This window comes from Ictidomys tridecemlineatus, chromosome 16 (assembly GCF_052094955.1).
Source record: "Ictidomys tridecemlineatus isolate mIctTri1 chromosome 16, mIctTri1.hap1, whole genome shotgun sequence".
Taxonomy (NCBI): domain Eukaryota; kingdom Metazoa; phylum Chordata; class Mammalia; order Rodentia; family Sciuridae; genus Ictidomys; species Ictidomys tridecemlineatus.
This window is the reverse complement of record NC_135492.1, coordinates 20861165-20883546: the sequence shown is the minus strand read 5'-3', so window position 1 is coordinate 20883546 and position 22382 is coordinate 20861165.

Genomic DNA, 22382 nt, shown 5'->3' with positions numbered 1-22382 from the left:
CCCGGGAGCTACCTGACCCCATGACTCCCTGGGAAAGCAGCTCAAATGGTGGGGCAGGGTCAGCTGAAGCCAAGTGGTGGACTGCAACCTCCCTGAGGGCTGAGGATGGGCAGAAATCCTCCTCTGGGCATGCTGGATGTGGAAAAGGCCAGATGATTGGAGAGAGGGGGAGCAGTCAGAGAAGGCCCAGGAGTTGGAGGGGGGCAGATGAAAAACTGTCTATGAAGAGGAGATGAGTCACCCACAGCCTGCCTCCCCCAAGCCTGACTGGGACAGTTCATGGATGGGCATATCAACACGGAGTCTCATGACACCCGAGGTCCTAGGGTCCCCTTTCTTGTGGGAGCTCAAAGCAGGCAAGCTCAGGTGCCTGCCACCTCCCTGAGAGAGGTGGGACCAGTCTGTCCTTGAGGCCAGGCCGAAGACCTGGCCTGCAGGTCAGTGAGTCAGGGTCTCCAACCTCTCCATCCCCCATGGCAATCATCTCTATGTATGGATAGAAGCTCTCCTGCCACCTCTCCTTCCAGTAGCCCTGGGTTTCAAAGGACAGCTTATAGGTGCCAGGCTTCATCTGGCATGTCCTCAGGAGCCCAGGGCAGCAGCCATCTAGGTCTGTGTAGCTGGGGAGAGGATGGGCTGAGATCAGATGCAGAGCCAGCTTCCCTCAGCCCTCCTGCGTCAGACCCCCGTGGGGGTCAGACACTCCACAGCCTGACTCAGACATGGCTGAGCAGGTAGTGGGGCAATTGTAGGGACGCTGCTACACTGCCTATTTAGGAAATCAACACAGAAGCAAAAAGGGAAAACTTCTTCCATAGTCTACCACTTTGTATTTGACATATGTTTCTAGATTTTATTCTATGTTTATATGTTTGTTTACACGTTTTGTTTTGTTTTCAAATGCACCATAGATTATGATTCATGAAGTTTTCTGTGTTTTTAATATAGTTTACTGATCATGGCTTTCTGGGGCAATAAAAATACATCTATGTGGTGGCCTGTTTCCAACTGGATGGAAGGTCCATGTTGAGTGGGCTGATCCCTCATGGAGTGTTTTGAAGGCCTGCACTTTTGCCTTATCACCTCTAATTTCCCCACATTCTACATACCAGCTGGACCTAAAGGGTGTCCCACAGCGTTTAGGAAGGGAACTGCAAGTATGGCGTGCATGGTTCCCTCTAACCCTGCAGTAGCTCCTGGCCAGAGCTTTCCACAAGATATTTCTCAGAAATATTTATTTTCTTGACATCCATATTCATTTCTGAATACTCAAAATGAACTTCAGTGAACATTGAGTACTAACCCTCATGTTTCCACAGTAAGTGACCCAGTTTAACATCAATGAAAGTATATTCATATGGGACATGATGTGTATTTTGAAGTAAATTTCCATTCAAAATTGTTAAATTCCTATTTCTTCAATAATGATACTTCATAAAATGTATCATTTCATCCAATATTCACAAATTGATATGAATATGATTCACTTACACTCACTCCCTGTATCAGAACCCATGTATTTCTCCATGTTGCTTTCCTTGCTTCTTCATGAGATTTCTTTTATAACACATTACTTTTGAATTCCATCATCATTTTCGAAGCAAAACTCAAACAGAGTTTGGTATAATTAGCAACTTAATATTACCATTAGATGTATAACTACATGGATTGAATGTTTGTATGTGAATACCAGATTTCATGTATTTTTTAAAATATCAATTCAATCCATTACTTAAAATAGTAAACTGTTATATTTTTTATACACTGTATGGTCTATTCTTGCATCATCTCTATATACGTAGACCCATGGTACACCAATTTTAATCCCCAAACTCTAAATGATAGGGTTTCAAAACAAGCTCCCAGAAATGGTGGAAGAAATACACATGTCACCTGCTCCATGTATTCCTTCCATCACATCATCTTCTGGACACAAAATACAAGACTCACACTTATGATTCTTCCAAAGCCTAATTTTAATGAGAGCATGGATTACTAAAATCATCTACGTCTGTGTTGCCTATTGTTTTCAAATTTCAATCCTATGGTGAGTATACACTTGTTTCTTTCTAGGATAGTGTATTCAACCACCCCCCTGTTGAAAATATCCCTGATCTTATTACTCATTTTGTACTTTGCCCTATCTCCTAACATCCCTCTTGATATCTATTTCTCTAAGTGCCTTGTTGTGACTGACTCTTCGTGTGTGCTGACATTCCCATTTACACTCTAATAGAAATTCATTCGATTGTGAAAGGGGCCTTTTGCCCAAATCCTAAACTCACTCTTCTTCCTTACCCTACACTGGAATCCTGCCTACTATCTCAATTTCACTGGAAATTTTCTTTTACATTCAGTAGTCCCAGGTACAAGATCTTATGCCATTGTATATGGATTTAGAGGATTCATCTCTGCAGAACATAATTCAAAACTATGTATCCAAATCAAGGGCCCAAAATCCTTGTGTGCTTCAGATCTTACCTAGGTTTCTATTTTCATACTTACATTTCACCTTAGATTCTTATAAATATCCCAGTTGCCCAATACCCGTATTCATTCAGCAGAATGACTCCTAACCCAAATCAAACCTGATATGACCCTTAACCATACTCTGTTCCCTCCATCTATTTTCACAGAACAGCAGGTCCTGAGTTGGTCTTGCCATACAGGTATGTAGAGAATCCTACAGCTGCTGAGAAGCTCAAAGGTAGATGCAGCAGTGATCCGTGGAGCAAATGTAGGCAGCTAGGTAGGACCTGTGAGGTCTAAAGTCATCTTCCATGGCCAACAACCCAGTCAGGATGAAGGGATGTGGCTGAATCAGCCTCTCTCTTCTCAATGCAGGGAAGATGGACAGAAGCAGGCCTGTGTGGGTTGCTGATCCTGGGCTCCTAGGGTATATAGACATTTATGGCTTGTAAAAATGTCACAGGAAGGTGGGGCATCCTCCATCTCATGGGACCCTTGGAAACAACTATTAGGACAAAGTGGTTACCAAGGCAGTGACCTCATTCACTTCCCTGAAGGAAGTGACCTCACTTCACTTCCTTGGTGATGGAACTCTCTGAACTTGGGATCCAGGAGGCGAGGCACCCAGAGGCAGTTCCGGTCCCAGTGGGCTCACTTGTTTGTCCGAACCAAGGCCAGAGTCATTCGTTCTTGGGACCTAGTGATGTGTGGATAGCCAAATGCCTTGAATGGTCTGAACTGGGGCCTTTCCTGAGAAGTGTTGTCTCATTGCTGGCTCCTGACAACTACACAGAGATGGCCAAGGAGACCAGAGCTGAGACAGGACAGGCCACTGCTGGGGAACATATTTTCACCCAACAGTCAGAGGACAGAGTGGATAGATGCAGACCAAATACAGGGGTGGTTTGTGTGTCTTAGTGGGTGTGTTTCAATTGGTCGTTTTGTTTCAGGTTCTGAGAACATGAAGGAAAAACGTTTTGTTGTTGTTGTTGTTGTTGTTGCTGCTGCTGGTTTGAAATGGACTGTTAACTAGTCAGTCTTTCTATGTCAGTGGATCCCACTAGGTTTGTGGTTAAAGAGAGTAGAGAGAAGAATGCCGCCATGAATGTGTCCTGTCTAGTGAAAATCTTTGCAGGACTCCTCATGGCCAATTGAGGAATGGACTGCTGTTTGCCTTGCAGATGGGCAACACCTACCAAGATCCTAAGTTCCTGAATTCTTCCTGAATTTTGGCCACTCTCTGAAGGGGTTCGTGTATTTGTGTCCAAGATGTATACCACCTTCAAGCTCTGTGACATGGCCATGGACTGGATTCCTGATGGGAATGCCAAGCATCTCAGAAAAGTCAACAAGTAGCATGACTGCTAAGGATCTCTCTGGAGAATCCCTGCTTGCATAGATAGCCACCCAAGTTGCAGGATTAGGAGCTGTCAGTGCCACAGTGTTCAATTAAAGAAAAGTTTTTCTCTAGGCTTCTATCCTCCCTATTGTTCTGTTCCCCTGAATGTCAGGGAGGTGTTTGCCTTGGGGCACTCCTTTGAAAATCCACAAGAAAACAGTTTCAAATGGAAATGAAGAGGCCCAATCTGTGCCTTTTAGGTAAATTGCTTGGTAAACTCTGTGTCTGAATCAGACTCTTGGCCCTGTGTGTGGCTGTGAGTGACATTCTCAGCACCCCAGGAAACTCAAGAAAAATCCCATGTGTCCATCCAAGTCTAAAAGGATGAAAAAGAAGTGTAATATTGGATGAAGTCTCTTGCCTTCCTCTGGTCAGGCTCATGACCCCTATGAAGTAAGAACAGGGATCCTCTGGGTCAAATGAGTTGTTGCAAGCCCTCCAGAAACTAGCACACAGGTGTTTGGGTTTTTCATGAGTCCAGTACGCATCAAGAATCTACCCCTGGCAGGCAGAAGGCCTCTAATTTGAGAAGCAGAGCAGTATTAACAACAGGCCCATTTTATCTATCCTGTTTCTCAGGAAGGGTGTCCAGGCCACCATGACATTGGGCATATGATGGGCATGAGAGCTTACTTTGCACACCATCTTAGACTGCTCCCCCTATGGAAACTCCCAGCCAGAAGGTTATGATGCGTGTCTGTATGGAAGAAGATGAAGGCCATGTGGGAGTGTTTTTGTTAGAATAGTGGTCTTTTATGTGGTGGTCGGAAAAGATGACTGGGTCCACCTCAGCTTGAACTTTGGTGTGATTCCATTAGAGACTGAGTTCTGGAACTGATCTCAGAGAACTCTTGCCATGAATTGTGTTGGGATTTTACAAGGCCAGGCATCAGAGGAGCCTTTGGAAACTGAGATCTGGGCCGAGGGTGGCTTTCTCCACAGCACTGGGAATCTCTGCCAGGATTTCACATGATTTTGCTGTTAAAGCCTTTTCAGCTATAGTTGAGAGCCCAAACTCACATGAACCTCATAGTTTATACCCCAATGGGCCTGGATTCCAGTGACCTTTCGCCACTTCTTGAAAAGCCATGCCTGCATGCCATCTCCAGAGCTTTTACTGACAAGAGATTCCTCAACACTTAATGGCTCCTGAATGAATCAAAACCCACAGTGCCCATTTCTTCATTCTTGAAATATAGCTAGGCCAGTACCATGAAGTTTTTGAGAATCCCATGACCAGAAATCCCTGGAGAACCTTTAGATCTCCTGTTGCTCATCATGACTGAATCAGCGAGTGCCCTCTTTGACTGAGTGGAATTCATGACCATGGTGAAGAACAGAGATGCCAGTGAGTAGGAGCCAGCAGGGAACTGGGCCTGGAGCAATGGAGTGCAGGTGTGTGACCAACATCTGTGGTGGGCCCCTGTGCTTCTGTCATTGGCTTCCAAATGACATGTGACTGACAAGGTGCAGCCAGCAGACCCTAAACTATAAAGGCATGTTGTTGTGGGAGTGGATTTGGTGCGATGCTCAGAATCAAGTTGCTATGCTCAAGTGGGAAAGAGATATGGGGTAGCAGCCCAGTTTGTGTTTTCTCCTTCAGACCTTGACTCACCCCACGTGACAGAGCTTCCTCTAGCACTGTGTCCTGCTTGACTTTTATGTATTTCAAAAACAAACACCAATTTTCCAGGGAAGCTGCAAGAAATGCCATTAAAACTGGAGGGTGAACCAAAGGCTTTACAACCCACCCAGGGCGACATTCATACCCCAATGGCCACAGTTACCTACAAAGAGAGGATTGAGCTCTGCTGCCTCCTGTTCGTATTGGAAAATATGAAACCATGTCCTCCTGTTCACATAGACTGAGACCAAGCTTTCATGGTCTCACTGCAAAGGAAGCTAAAGCACAAAGCTATATTTCTAGAGCACAAATGTCAGAGGCAGATAGTCAAGAAGTCATTAGGCCAGCAAAGTTCCATGTTTGCAGAATGTTTACCCTGTCCCCTACTTTGGGGATCTCTTCTGCCACACCCGAGTTTGTGAGCTCTTCAGAATTTCCAATTTGAGATATGTATTCTCAGATTATTTTTCCTCTTCTCCTCTCATTGTGTCTTATTTGGGGTGATAGTAATTTCAAGGCATTGTGGTGGATGATAATGGAAGATTTTTATGTGGCACCTGTTTGCATATATATTAGACTCATTTTCCATTTTGCCATTTGAAATATTGAATCTCTGACACAAACCCATAACCTACTGGACTCTGACTATTTATCATAACATCGATAAAATAATCCTAAAGGAATAGAAGTAGAGGCATTTGATAGGAAGCATGGTGTATCCTTGGACTTGCCTTACGCTTCATCAGAGATACATGTTATAAAACCTGTCACACATTTTTCTCCTTTTATTTCTTTATGAATTTTCAAAATTAACAAATATGTAACTTCCTGACTCCATGTCTCTGTCGCCTGGGTCACAATGTATATTTTTATATACACATATATAATCCTACTGCCATCACAGGTATATTCTTGAGAGGACTCTGATTTTGGAAAATACAAATTTCATGAAGAGGTCACTGCCCCCTAATACACTGAGGTAACTGAAAATTCAATCTGTGGTGTGCTTATTCTTCAACAGGTTTATACATCAAACAACATAGAGGAAAATGAATATTTTGGGTACATATGTGAAGGATATACGTCCCCTTAGGAATTTCAATTGGCATTCATACTATTACATTTCAATATATTAAATATATAGTATGGATTTGAAAACATGAAATTTATGTGTCATATACTTATACTACCTTGAATCTTTTATGTCCATCTGTGTGGATTTATAATCAACTTTTCACAAGATATTTCTCAGAAATATTAATTTTCTTGAAATCCATATTCATTTCTGAATACTCAAAATGAACTTCAGTGAATATTGAGTACTAACCCTCATATTTCTACAGTAAGTGACCCAGTTTAACATCAATGAAAGTATATTCAAATGGGACATGATGTGTATTTTGAAGTAAATTTTCATTCAAAATTGTTAAATTTTTATTTCTTCAGAAATGATATTTCATATGGTGTATCATTTCATCCAATATTCACAAATTGATATGAATATGATTCACTTACATTCACTCCTTGTATCAGAACCCATGTGTTTCTCCATGTTGCTTTACTTTTTTATGAGATTTCTTTTATAACCAATTACTTTTGAATTCCATCATCATATGCAAAGCAAAACTCAAACACAGTTAGCAACCTAATATTACCACTAGATGTATAACTACTTGGGTTGAATGTTTCTATGTGAATACCAGATTTCATGTATTTTTTAAAATATCAATTCAATCCATTATTTAAAATAGTAACCTGTTATAATTTTTATTCATTGTATGGTCTATTCATGCATCATCTGTATATAGGGAGACCCAGGGTCCACCTCTTTTTCTCCCAAAACTCTAAATGATAGGGTTTCAAAACATGCTCCCAGAAATGGTGGAAGAAATACACATGTCACCTGCTCCATGTATTCCTCTCATCATATCATCTTTTGGACACAAAATGCAAAACTCACACTAATCTTATGATTCTTCCAAAGCCTAATTTTAAAGAGAGCATGGATTACTAAAATCATCTACGTCTGCATTGCCTATTGTTTTCAAATTTCAATCCTATGGTGAGTATACACTTGTTTCTTTCTAGGATAGTGTATTCAACCACCCCCCTGTTGAAAATATCCCTGATCTTATCACTCATTTTGTACTTTGCCCTATCTCCTAACATCCCTCTTGATATCTATTTCCCCAAGTGCCTTGTTGTGACTGACTCTTCATGTCTGCTGACATTCCCATTTACACTCTAATAGAAATTCATTCGATTGTGAAAGGGCCTTTTGCCCAAATCCTAAACTCACTCTTCTTCCTTACCCTACTCTGGAATCCTCCCTACTATCTCAATTTCACTGGAAGTTCTCTTTTACATTCAGTAGTCCCAGGTACAAGATCTTATGGCATTGTATAAGGATTTAGAGGATTCACCTCTGCAGAACATAATTCAAAACTATGTATCCAAATCAGGGGCCCAACATCCTTGTGTGCTTCAGATCTTACCTAGGTTTCTATTTTCATACTTACATTTCACTTTAGATTCTTATAAATATCCCAGTTGCCCAATACCCGTATTCATTCAGCAGAATGACTCCTAACCCAAATCAAACCTGATATGACCCTTAACCAGGCTCTGTTTCCTCAATCTGTTTTCACATAACAACAGGTCCTGAGTTGATCTTGCCATACAGGTATGTAGGGAATCCTACAGCTGCTGAGAAGCTCAAAGGTAGATGCAGAAATGATCCGTGGAGCAAATGTAGGCAGCTAGGTAGGACCTGTGAGGTCTAAAGTCATCTTCCATGGCCAACAACCCAGTCAGGATGAAGGGATGTGGCTGAATCAGCCTCTCTCTTCTCAATGCAGGGAAGATGGACAGAAGCAGGCCTGTGTGGGTTGCTGATCCCAGGCTCCTAGGGTATATAGACATTTATGTCTTGTGAAAATGTCACAGGAAGGTGGGGCAGTCTCCATCTCGTGGGACCCTTGGAAACAACTGTTAGGACAAAGTGGTTACCAAGGCAGTGACCTCATTCACTTCCCTGAAGGAAGTGACCTCACCTCACTTCCTTGGTGATGGAATTCTCTGAACTTGAGATCTAGGAGGCTAGGCACCCAGAGGCATTTCCAGTCCCAGTGGGCTCACTTGTTTGTCCGAACCAAGGCCAGAATCATTCTTTCTTGGCACCTAGTGATGTGTGGAATGCCAAATGCCTTGAATGGTCTCAACAGGAGCCTTTCCAGAGAAAGAATTGTTGTCTCATTGCTGGCTCCTGACAACTACGCAGAGATGGCCAAAGAAACCAGAGCTGAGACAGGAGGGGCCACTGCTGGGGAACATATTTTCACCCACCAGTCAGAGGACAGAGTGGATAGTTGCAGACCAAATACAGGGGTGGTTTTTGTGTCTTAGTGGTTGTGTGTTTCAATTGGTCGTTTTGTCTCATTTTATGAGAACATGAAGGAAAAACGTTTGGGTTTTTTTGTTGTTGTTGCTGGTTTGAAATGGACTGTTAACTAGTTAGTCTTTCTATGTCAGTGGATCCCACTGGGTTTGTGGTTAAAGAGAGTAGAGAGAAGAATGCCGCCATGAATGTGTCCTGTCTAGTGGAAATGTCTGCAGGACTCCTCATGGCCAATTGATAAATCGACTGCTGCTATCCTTGAAGATGGGCAACACCTACAAAGATCCTAATTCCTGTATTCTTCCTGAATTTTGGCCACTCTCTAAAGGGGTTCGTGTTTTTGTGTCCAAGATGGGTACCACCTTCAAGCTCTGTGACATGGCCATTGACTGGATTCCTGATGGGAATGCCAAGCATCTCAGAAAAGTCAACAAGTAGCATGACTGCTAAGGATCTCTCTGGAGAATCCCTGCTTGCATAGATAGCCACCCAAGTTGCAGGATTAGGAGCTGTCAGTGCCACAGTGTTCAATTAAAGAAAAGTTTTTCTCCAGGCTTCTATCCTCCCTATTGTTCTGTTCCCCTGAATGTCAGGGAGGTGTTTGCCTTGGGGCACTCCTTTGGGAATCCACAAGAAAACAGTTTCAAATGGAAATGAAGAGGCCCAATCTGTGCCTTTTAGGTAAATTGCTTTGTAAACTCTGTGTCTGAATCAGACTCTTGGCCCTGTGTGTGGCTGTGAATTACATTCTCAGCACCCCAGGGAACTCAAGAAAAATCTTATGTGTCCATCCAAATCTAAAAGGATGAAAAAGAAGTGTAATATTGGATGAAGTCTCTTGCCTTCCTTTGGTCAGGCTCCTGACCCCGATGAAGTAATGTTGAGAGCCACAACCAAAGGGGCCCCAGCAAACTTCCAGCTACCAGCAAACTTCCAGGTGCTGGCTGATGATTGGCTCACAGCGGCCCCAGCAACATCTTGCTGATTGGCTCCTCTGTGGTGATGTTCATTGGGCTGTTTCCCTGCCCTTCAGACTGCCAGCTGATGATTGGCCTACAGCGACCCCAGCAACATCTAGCTGAGTGGCTCCTCTGCGGTGATTTTCATTGGGCTGTTTCCCTGCCCTTCAGACTGCCAGCCGATGATTGGCTCACAGTGGCCCCAGCAACATCTAGCTGATTGGCTCCTCCTCGGAGCTGCTCATTGGGCTGTTTCTCTGCCCTTTCAGACCACGGAACTGCTCATTGGGGGAATTCTTTGTCTCTGCCTATGCGACCCAGCCAATCAGCCTCAAGAGCAGGAGGATTGTGGGAGGTGGTGAGGTGTGTGTGGGATAGAGGCTTGTGGAAGCCGGTGGTGGCAGTTGGGCTTTGAGGGTTTTTTTTCCCTAAGGAGCTGTTTTGCTTGGCGTTTGTAGTTCCAAAAATAAAGTTAGTTTCTTTTGACAAGTGGCTCCTGAATTGTGCCCAGCCAGATTGCGGAATTTGGTGGCTCGCACGGGGAGCGACTGTGGGTAAGTAAACTACTCGCCCCTGAGGGAAGGGTGAGAGGATGGGTAGCCATTCTAAGTTTTCTCTTTTGTTTTGCTTCATTTTTGTTTTAAGTTGCCTCTCCCTGGAGATGAGTGAGTCGGAAGAAAAACCGCTCACATCTGAGAAAAAAACTATTTGAGTCTGAGGAACAGATAGGGAGAAAGGACGGATGCACATGTCAAGAGGATAGAAAGGCTATAATGAATTTTTGTTGTTCCATTTTTATTGGATTCTGTCTCGGTTTGGTTTGGTGTTATCTTATTGGGTTGTATTATAGTAGAAATACGGGATCAGCAATTAGTAAAAAACAAACCAAAAGAGTGTTAAGTAAATTGTTAGAGGAAGGAGGCATTTCAGTAAAATCAAGAACAGTCAGGGCATATGTTGATACAATACAAAAATATAGCCCATGGCTTTTTAAGGAAGAGTTGTTAGATAATCACAATGGAAGCATCATGGTGAAGATTTAAAAAGAATAGAAAAGAACAACCCAAAGACTCTGCCAGTTGGCATATTGATATTGTGGGCACTGGTATCTGGTTTGCTTAGTCCAATGCCTTCAGTTCAGACAAAGGTAGAGGAAGGAGAAGACATAAAGATTTAAGTAAAAGAGAAGGTCTTTTGAGCTAGTGAGACAGAGGAAGGAAGTTTAGAGCATAAAAAGCCATCAGGGGAAAAGTTACAACAGGAGACTGCTAATAACACCTTTCTATCAGAGAGCGTAAGTGTCCAACCAACAGCACCACCTCTACAGGAGACTGCTACTAACAGCATTCTATCACCAGAGGGCATAAGTGTCCAATCAACAGCACCACCTCCATATGCTAGGAGACTCCCAACCCCCGCAGTTGATAGTTGGGATCCTGAGACAGAATCTCAAGTATGCCCTGTATTTGAGGTAGGAGGGCAGCGAATTTACCAGGGTTTAAATTTCAAATCAGTGAAGCAGCTAAAAGAGGCTGTAACAACCTATGGTCCTCAAGCACCCTTCACTGTAAGCTTGGTCAAATCCATTACCAACTTAAACATGACGCCAGCAGATTGGGCTAATATTTGTAAAGCTGTGCTAACTGGAGGACAATACCTGTTATGGAAGGTTGCCAATGAGGAATTTTGCAAGGAGACGGCTAGGCGAAATGCAACAGCTGGTTATCCTCAGAGAAATCTAGATATGTTGTTAGGAAAGGGACCTTATGAGGATCAGCAGCAAAAAATTTCATATGATCCTGGTGTATATTTACAAATTGCTGTAGATGCAGTTAAGGCATGGAAGACTTTACAAGGACATGGAGGTTTACAAGGTCAATTATCTAAGATAATACAAGGAGCTAATGAAACTTATGCTGAATTTGTAGATAGGCTTATTCAAACAGCTACCAGAGTTTTTGGGAATACAGAACAAGCAATGCCATTAATAAAACAACTGGTTTATGACCAAGCGAATTGTTGGTGCAGAGATATCATTAGACCATGGAAACAGGAAGATTTAAACACATATATTAAATTATGTAGAGACATTAATGAACAAGAGCAAGTCATGGCAGCTACAGTAAAACAGGCTTTAGATGCCAGAGACATTAATGAACAAGGGCAAATTGTGGCAGCTGCAGTAAAACAGGCTTTATATGCCAGGCCAAGAACATGCTACAATTGTCAACAAACAGGACATTTTAAAAGGAATTGCCCCCTAGGAAGAGGGTTTAACAAAACTAGTTATCAAACGAGTAGAATACCGGGTATTTGCCCACGATGCCATAGAGGAAGACATTGGGCTAATGAATGCCGTTCTCAAACCACCATAGAGGGTACTCCATTACATTGGGCTAATGAGTGCCATTCTCAAACCACCATAGAGGGTACTCCATTATCAAAAAAAGAACAAGGACAAGGTGTTTATCCACAATATCATGGACAAAGGCATTGGGCTCCGTTGCCAAAAAATGGACAGGGGGCCCCAATGCTCCGGGGCCCCAAACCACAATTATATGGAGCACTGGAGGAACCCAGCAACCCCAGCAACCCCATCAGGGTAGTGCCCAGGACATCAGATCCCTCATCAGACAAACCAGAGGGAGCGCAGGGTTGGACATCTGCACCTCTGCCAAATCAGTACTAACTCCAGAGATGGGAGTTCACCCACAGGGGAAAAAGGACCTCTTCCCAAAGGAACAGTAGGCTTATTATTGGGACACAGCTCTTCTACTCTAAAAGGACTTTTGATAAGTCCTGGGGTAATTGATCCCGATTATGAAGGTGAAATAAAAATTATAGCCAGTTCTCCAAAGGGTATATCAGTAATTTCACCAGGAGATAGAATAGCACAGTTACTAATAATATCAATCCTACATGATAAATTTTCCAGTCATGCTGTAGAAAGAGGTTCCAATGGATTAGGCTCCACAAGTGTAGATTGAGCTATGCTTTCTTTAAATTTAGATTCTCTCCCCATGCTAAAACTAAATATTCAAGGACATGAATTTAATGGGCTACTGGATACAGGTGCAGACCTTAGCATCATCTCTCGTCAAGAATGGCCAAAACATTGGCCATTACATCAAGCCACTCAAATGCTTCGAGGCCTAGGAGTGGCGACTAATCCCGATAGAAGTGCAATGGTATTTTTGGTGTGTATATACACAGCAAATAATCAGGGGATATTGTTATTTTCCAAATGAGAAATCTAGGAATTTACCATCTCTCCCAAGAGAGTAAGGTGGGAAAAATACTTTTTCTCTTCAGTTTTCTTACAGAGGCATCAAAGTTTAGTTCCTCATGTTTGAATAGTTCATTGTCATACTTGAATTGTAGATAGTTCCTCTCTATGTGTACAGTAATGAAAATCAAGTATTATTAATGATATGTAATTAGGAAAGTAAAGTTTTCAAAGCCAAATAAAAATGATATTTTTGGATTATTCTCATTTGGTATAGGTAATAATGATAAATTTAAGAATTGAATTAATTCTCTAAAATTCCTATAATGTCTCATTTGTTCAATAACCCAGTCACTACACTAGTTATGTCAGTTTAGTAGAAAATACCGAGTAGACATCCTGCCACTTTTTAAGATTTGGTCAAGTAAAGACCAAGATGAGTAGAAGTAGGGTTGGTAGCCATTTGAGAGTTCAGGAAGGAATAATGATGATTTTCTTAACTGTCTCTTTTCTCTCCTTTTATAAAATAATCATAAGAGCAGTACAGATTAAAATGAATATGATATATATGTATATATATGTCTGTCCCAAAAAAGCTCAAAGTTCAGTATATGAATAATTATAACAATAATACACAATTTGATTTTATTCTTTATTGTAAGACTGACCAAATCATTCAAAATGATAATGAAGATAACCTTAAAAACATTCCAAGTTGGTAGGAGATATAGACTTACAAATAAGTTGACAGCAAAAGATTATGGTTAGCTGCTTTTATCAGGTATGTATATAATACTGTAGTGACAGAAAAAAGGAGTAGTCAGTTAGTATTCAGTTAGTTTTAGGGACACAAAGTGTTTTACAGAGAACAGGCTTGAATTGGACCTCGAAAAATGAGTCAAAGTCTCTCAGGGTTACTTCATTTCATTCTATACTATTATTATCTTCCATAGACATATATACTGGGAGAAGCAATTTTAAATGTCTACTTACAAGTTTTAAGTTCCAGAGCCACATTTCTGACTCTTGCTAGATATCTCCACTTTTCATGATCCTAAGCACCCGGAACTTACTCTGTTCAAAATTGTAGAGAATCAAATGTGACTGCGTTACTATTACTGTCCTTGATGGAGTTTGCCTGCAAACAGGATATTCTGTCAATATATAGAAAGGCAACAGTGGACATGCTTAAAAACGAGATGTTTGCTGTCCCTGGGAGAGTCTGCTCGCAAACGAGAGGCTTCTACAAGGTTTAGATAGGTAACAACAGACATGCTTGAAAACGAGGTGTCTGCTGACCTTGGGAGAACTTGCCTGCAAACGGGATGTTCTGCCAAGTGGGCTTGGAGGGCGCTAAGAAAAATTTTTCATCTGTTCTAAACAAAGAGCAAAGCTCAGCATACTCCAGGCCAAGAGTAGATTAGCCATGAGAGGCGGGTCACTTCTGATTAGAAAGTAAAACTTCTGTGTGCTATGTTTAATTAGCTGAAAGACCTGATTTATTGATGTTGGAAGGCTGCCTTCTTTGTTCACAATACTATAAAAAGATTGCTTGTACACAATAAAGGACTTTTTTTCTGCTGCTGCTTTGCTTGCTCTGCTTCTTCTTTTTCTTTCTTTTCCCATGCTGACCTGCAAGTGAATTACTGCAACAAAAATGAAACTAATTACCTTCTTCTAGTAGTTTTCCTTTCATTATCTCACAATCTATTAATGATATCTAACTTCTATACTAGAAATCTTTATTTGTTTATATCTCTTTTATTTCCCTTTTATTCTCCAAACAATTGACCCTCAAATTATATTGATTTACCCTCAAAAATTATCTTTGTTCCATCCTAACTTTTGATTTTAACATTTGCTATACCGTATTCAGGCCTTTGATATCTCTTTCTGAGGCTATTGCTACAGTGTCCTAAATGATTTTTCTTTCTCTAATACTTCTAGTACATTTTCTCCCTTTACTGTATTAAAAAATGGTACTCAAACTTATTGGACTTAGGAATTTTAACACAAATTACTGAACATCTTAAGTAGCTTGAACTTTTTTATTGTATTCATCATTATTGTCAGACTAGAAATTAAGCATAAATTTCAAAAATTATTAATTTTAAAAAGTGACAATAAAGCCATTACATATTTCTATAGGCTGCATTGTGTTCCCAAAATTCATATGTTGAAACTCCAACTTCCAATGTAATAGTATTTGGAGATAGGAATTTTAGGAAGTAATTAAGATTAAATAAGGTCATAAGGGTGGGTTCTTAATCTGATAAAATTGTCAGCCTTACAAGATAGGATGGTGTCCACCACACAAGAGCAGAGCATGAATGCTACTGTCTGCAAGCTAGGAAGAGAATCATCACCAGAATCCAACCATACTAGCACCTTGGTCTTGGACTTCCATCTCCATATTATGAGAAAATCAATTTCTGTTGTTTAAGCTACCTAGTATATGATATATTTTTTTATGGCATTCTGAATTGAATTGATATTTTGATACTAAGAAGTATGGTACCACTGTAACAAATTCCTCAATATGTATAAGTGACTTTGGAACTGGGTAATGGGCAGAGGCTAGGAGGGTTTTTAGGTGAAAGTCCAGAAATATGGACATTCAAGGCAATTCTGGTGCTATCTTAGAAGAAATTGAGGAACATGTTATTGGAAACCAGAAGAAAAGTGATTCTTGTTATACAGTAGAAAAGAATTTGACTGAACTGTGTTTAGCATTTTATGAAAGGTAAAATTTGACACTGTGAAATTGGATATTTAGCTGAGAATATTTCTAAACAAGGTATTGATGGAGTAGCTCATTTCCTCCTGCTTTATAGTGAAATGTAAAAGAGGAGAGATGAATTCAAGAAGGAATTCCTAAGCAAAAACTGAAGCAGAACCAGAATTTGAAGATTTGGAAAATTCTCAGCCTATCTGTATTGTCAAAAATGAGAAAACTTATTCTAAAAAGAACTCCAAAGACGTGACTGAACAGCCTTTTGAGATAATATGTCCAACTCATGGACTTGACTTGATCAACTATCAGCAGAATTCAGGAATAGAAGTGGATTTATTCCACAAAGACATTGCCAGTTTGTACTAATGGAGACAAAAAAAAAAATGAAGGACAATGTTAGACTGCTTGGATTCTGCAGGATTGTACCATAAAACTACATAGCTGCAAGATACTGCCTTCAAAAAAGATCAACCCCTCAAGGGGGTTTATTTTCATATGTTTCTGCACTGTCTGTTGTGATGTTTTAATTAAAACATATGAAGAAAATCTAGGCTTGCACAGGTATGGAGTTGGAAAGGGGGAAATATTTTAATACATGTTTCAGAAAATTGTAGATATTCTTTTTTTGGGTACTACATTAAAACTTGCTGAAGGGTGCTTTCTGAAATTGTAGTTTAATATGGAATTTGAACATTGTATTCTCTGTTAAAATCTGTTCATTTTGAATGGATCTTTTTCCCATAGTTTTAAAATATTACATGTGTTATTTGGAAAATCCTTGTTCTCTGTGTTATGCTTATTTTAAATGTTAAAACATTTTATTGCATAACATAAGAAAAATCACATTTGTTAATATCACTACTAATTCTTACAAAAAAGTCTTTAGTATCATGAAATTACCAAACTCACATTTGGAGATACAGATTTCTCAAGCTTTTAACGTTACTTGAAAAATTTTATCTTTTGCAGCCAATACTGTTAGTTTTCTTCCTTGAGGTTGACATCCTCACTTTTTCATTTTTAAGAAAATGTCTTTTAGGTACCAATTTGAATAATCACCAATTTGTCTTCTTGTGGATTTTTCAAGTAAAAGTATTATATGACAAAAGTGACCAGTTCAACTTACAAAATAATTGATTTTATTGGAGCTAACAGTCATAGCTGATATAATGTTTAAAAAGTTGCCTTGGTTCCCCAACACTGAAAAGAGAAGGTTGGGGAGGGGAAGGAAGGAAATAAATTTGCCAGTGGGGATGCTTCTCAGTGTTAAGAGTACTTGCGTAGCAGGCATGAGGCCCTGGGTTCATAGCAATGTGGAGGTCACCCTGCCTGGCAGGGAAAGGCACCATTTGATTTCTGCTTCCCAAGGTCATTTTGGCCAGGATATAGAGGTATGGGTAGCAAGGAAAGGAGATCAGTTAGAAGAAAAATATAATGGTACTGGGGAGGGATAATAAGTCTATGATGAAGTCAGTGACATCAGCAATGAAGAAGTCTTCAACAGCAGAAAATAAAATGGGCAGGAATTTCTGGCTACCCAAAGGAGAAAAATTATATTTTATAGTATCACACAGGCTTAAATTTGAGCACTAGTCATGTCACTTACTAAGCTTGAACACATGGTCCTTTGGTGGTCTCCCATCTATAGAGTGGAGAAAATAATATAAGAGATGGTCCTGCTAGGCTATGTAATGCTCCATCATAATGTTCCAATGACTGTGAGCTCCTTGAAGGCAGGCACTGGGCCTGACTATTCCTTGTATTGCCAGCACCCAGCACTGAGCCTGGAGCACATATGTGCTCAACGCTATGCCTTTGAATGAACACTAGATGGTTAAGGTTGAGGAAGGGGAAGAATCGAGGATGAGCTCAGGCTCTGCCTTTGGCTAACTGATTTACTATTCACCAAAACTACAAGTATGGAAGAAAGGGGGCACATTTGAGGGGGCAAGATCTGCAGCTTTGTTTTAAATAGAGATAAATAACAGCAATCACTGGATGAGAGAGTTCAGGGAATTGCTGTAGGAGTGAGTGGGTGATTGTGGGTGATTAAGGAAGTGAGGGAAACTTTAACGTGTTGAAAAAGTTGTCCACACAAATGTTAAACAGACTTTTCTTTTACCACTGAGTTACATCCCCAACCCTGTTTAATTTTTATTTTGAGAATGGATCACAGTTATTTAGGGTATTGCTAACTGGTTGAGGCTGGCCTCAAACTTGTGATCTTCTTGGGTCAGTCTTCCTGTCCCTGGAATTAGAGGTGGGCATCACTGTGCCTTGCTAGAAGCTGAACTTTTTAAAATCAGACATTCCTGTCTCACCTGGACCTGTGACTTTCTTTCTAATAGCCTCTTTGATTTGCTGCCTCCAATTCAGCCTCCATACTGCTGCCCAATAGATCCTAAAAAACAGAAATCAGATCATGCCAGATTCATGTAGACTCTACAAGGCACTGAAGAGCAAGAAAAATACAATACTATTTTGTATAAAAACAGCAATGTGTGTTGTGCATTGAATTGTGTCCCTCAAAAAAGATATGTTCATATCCTTATTTGGAGATAGAGTTTTTGTACATATAATAAAGTTAAGATGAGGTCATGCTGGACTAGAATGGGCCCTGAATCCAATGATTTATAATTCCTTATAAGAAGAGGAAAATTTAGACACAGAAACTATGTCAAAGGCCATGGAATGATGGAAGCAGAGATTGGGATAATTGAGTTACAAACCAAGATGGTTTCCAGCAACCACCAGAAACTAGGAAAAGGCAAGCAATGATTCTTCCTGGAGCCTTCATAGAGAATGTGATGTGTCAACACCTACCAATTCTGGACTTCAAGCCTCCAGAACAGTGAAATAATAAATTTCTGTTTTTTCAAGCCAATTTGTTTGTGGTACTTCATTACCACTATCCTAGGAATATAATAGACAGGGAAATAGGAATATATACATAGGATTGCTTATGTTCTAAATACTAACAAAAGAAGGAACAACTAGATGATGGGTGATCTCAGTTAGTCTTGCTGGAATGACTGGCGGGGGGTTACTCTCTCTCTCTCTCTCTCCTTCTTTATATATAAAGAAGGAGAGAGAGAGAGAGAGAGAGAGAGCAGTTTTTTTTTTTGATCACCCAGTAAATGGGTCAGAGCAACACATCCAAATGAAGAATCCGATATCTTTCAAGTGCAGAGGTGCCCACTAGGCACCATGCTGCTTTCTTGGATGTAGGGGTACCAGATGGAGCAACTATAGAAGGGTATCTCAGCAAACCCACACTGTGGACCCCTAGATATTTTGCTGAGGTAGAAGGCTCTGAATTCCAGCTGGACTTCCTCCCCCTACCCCTCACATGCACATGGATCACCGAGTGTAGGACAGTCACCACTTCAGCGTGACATTGTCCATGGTCCATGTAATGGGCCAGGTGGTACCTCGTGGAAGAGGAAGGTCATCGAGATCTCTGTGAACGAAGTTGGGACGTTGGCCTAGAGAGTTGATACACTCCTGAGGCAGGACAATGAAGGTGTCTTGCTGTCTTTTCCAGATCTAAGAAAGTCCCTTGTGATGGCCATGATGGACAGGGAAGGGGAAGGAAGGCAATTTGCAGATCAGTAGCTGCGTGCCAGAATTGGGGATTGGAGTGTGTCATTTGATGGTGTAGGATGGAGGTGAGCATGTCACATGGTGGCTTACGATGGGTGTGAGTGTGTCACATGATGGTTTGGGACCGTGGGACCAGATCATGACACTGTATCTAGATGGTGGCTGCAATAGAGTCACTGACCTTATAATAACCCACACTCATCCCCCTGAGCCTTCTGTACAGACCAAACAGATGGGAGGGGGATGGTATGTGGTGGGAATCACCACTCCTGTGTCTTTCAAGTCCTGACGGTGACAGTGACCTCTGAAATCCCTCTGGAAATGCAGTGTGCTTTTGGTTTATGAATTTTTAAGGTAGAGGTGTCCTAGTGGCTTGAGTAAGGCACTGGGTTCAATCCTCAGCACCATATAAAAATAAATAAAACAAAGGTATTGTGTTCATCTACAATTAAAAATTTTTTAAAAGAAGATTTCATAGAGTACAGGTCTGGTAGTAATGAATTCTCTCAGCTTTTATTAATCTGAAGAAGTCTTTGTTTGACCACATTTTTAGAAATTTATGTATGATAATATTGACTTTTTGTATGTACAGTTTAATGAGTTTTGAAACGTGTATAGAATCATGTAACCACAATCAGGATACAGAAAAATTGTGCTTTCATTTTAAAAAATCCTTATTTTAAAATAATTATAGTGTGCATGTATGAACTTTTAACAATGAATCCCACTATTATGTATGATTATAATGTACCAATAAACAAATTTTAAAAAATAAAATAATTATAGACTCACAGGAAGTTGAAGAAACTTGCATAAAGATTCCTATGTACCCTTTCCCTATCCTGCATAAATATAGCCAATGTTAAAACTGGATATAATCACCTCAAAAAACTGTACCAGTATAATGCTGTTAAGCAGAATACAGACATTATTCAGATGTCACTAGTTTTTGTATGCATTCTTTTTTTTAATAGCCTTATAGTAAGGTTTTTATTTTTATTTATTTGTTTTGTTAAGCACTAGGAATTGAACCCAGGAACACTTAACCACTGAGCAATATCCCCAGCCCTTTTTTCATTTTTTATTTTGAGACAGGGTCTTGCTAAGTGGCTTAGGGACCTGTTAAATTACTGAGGCTGGCTTTGAACTTTTGATCCTCCTACCTCAGCTTCTCATAACACTGGGATTACATGCATGATTCACCATGCCCAGCAATGGATGCATTACGATTTTTGTTGTTGTTGTTGGTTGGTTGGTTTTTGTACCAGGATTTGGATTGAACCAAGATGCGCTTAACCACTGAGTCATATCTCCAACCTTTTTTTATGTTTTATGTTGAGACAGGGTCTCGCTAAATTGCTTAAGGCCTCAATAAATTGCCGAGGCTGGCTTTGAACTTGCAATCCTCCTGCCTCAACTTCCCAAATTTCTGTGAATACAGGCGTGTGCCACAGTGCCTGGTCAGGCTCAAATGATCCTCCTGCCTCAATCCTCTGATTGGCTAAAACTACAGGAACGTGTCATTATGCCCCACCAGTTTAAAATTTCAGAGTCTGTTTCTGCACCTGTAAGATGAAGCTAATAATGGCCATGTCATAGCTCATGTGAGGTAATGGTTATAAGGGCTTTTCTTTTGGCACAGTGGCTTGTGCCTGTAATCCCAGTGACTCAGGAGGCTGAGGCAGAAGGATCACTTGTTCAAAGCCAGCCTGGGCAACTTATAGAGACCCTGACTCAAAAAAAGAGGGGCGTTCTGGGGATGCAGGTCAGTGGTAGAGCACCCCTGGGTTCATTCCCCAGTTGTGTGTGCACGCGCGCGTACACACACACACACACACACACATAATTTAGAGTACTTTGTGGTATATAGAGCTTACTAAGTATCAGGTTTTTCCTTTGCTTCATTTTAATCCATTCATTAATTTAACAAATATTGAGAAGCTACATGTCTAGGAATTGTGCCTGGTGCTGGGTGTGCCCCATTGAGTGAGATTGAGTGAGATGGGATTCTTGTTAACTACAATAAAGGCAGTCATTGCATAAGTAACTGCAAGTCCAAAAAGCACTCTGGGAGTGGCATTGCAGGGGAATATAAAAGTGCGTTCTTGGGCTGGGGGTGCAGTTCAGGGTAGAGTGCTTGCCTAGCAAGGGTCAGGCCGAGGTTCTAAACAGTGCATCTCTGAGGCAGTCGTCTTTCAGCTTCACAAGCAGAAACTTAGCAATTTTCCAGATACAGGGTAGGGAATTGGCTAGGTGTGGGGATGTGTGTATAAAGGCTGACTTAGGAAGTGGCTCGGACAGACACAAGCAATTGGAAGAAGATGAGGAGGCTGAAGATCAGAGAGAGACAGGGTGGAGACAGGGAGAGAGAGAGGTGGGGACCATTGACTGTGTCCTGCAGTCCATAAGGAGGATGAACTTCATCCTCAGAAAATGGACTCTAGAGAGAGTGTAGGGGCTGAGGATATAGCTGGTTGGTAAAGCACTTGCCTTGCATGCACTAGGCCGTGAGTTCAATCCCCAGCACCACCACCAAAAAAAAAAAAAAAACACTATGGAGAGTATAAGCAGGGAGTGGAGTGAATAACATGGTTCATTTTGGGTTCTCTGGCTGCTTATGCAGAGAACAGACTGGAGGAGGCTGGAATGGAGTCAGGGAGGCCAGTCAGGAAGCTGAGAAAAAAGAGAGTGTGGCACATCCGTTCAGGACAGCAAGGAGCCTATGCTTGGACCTAAGCACCAGTTCTATTTCCTTCCAGAGAACTAGAGCAAACACCTGGTTCCAAAGAGGGCTTGGGCTGGTTCATTAGTTAGGTCTGATGCAGTTTAGGATATTACCACTAGGCGGCGCAAGAACCCAAAGAGACACTTAGAATCAGCAGAGCACTTGGGGGAACTGAGTCCTGGGAGGCAAAGACAGCCAGAAGGGGGTCCCCTTCCTTTGCCCAGTCAGATGGCTGACTCTCGAAAG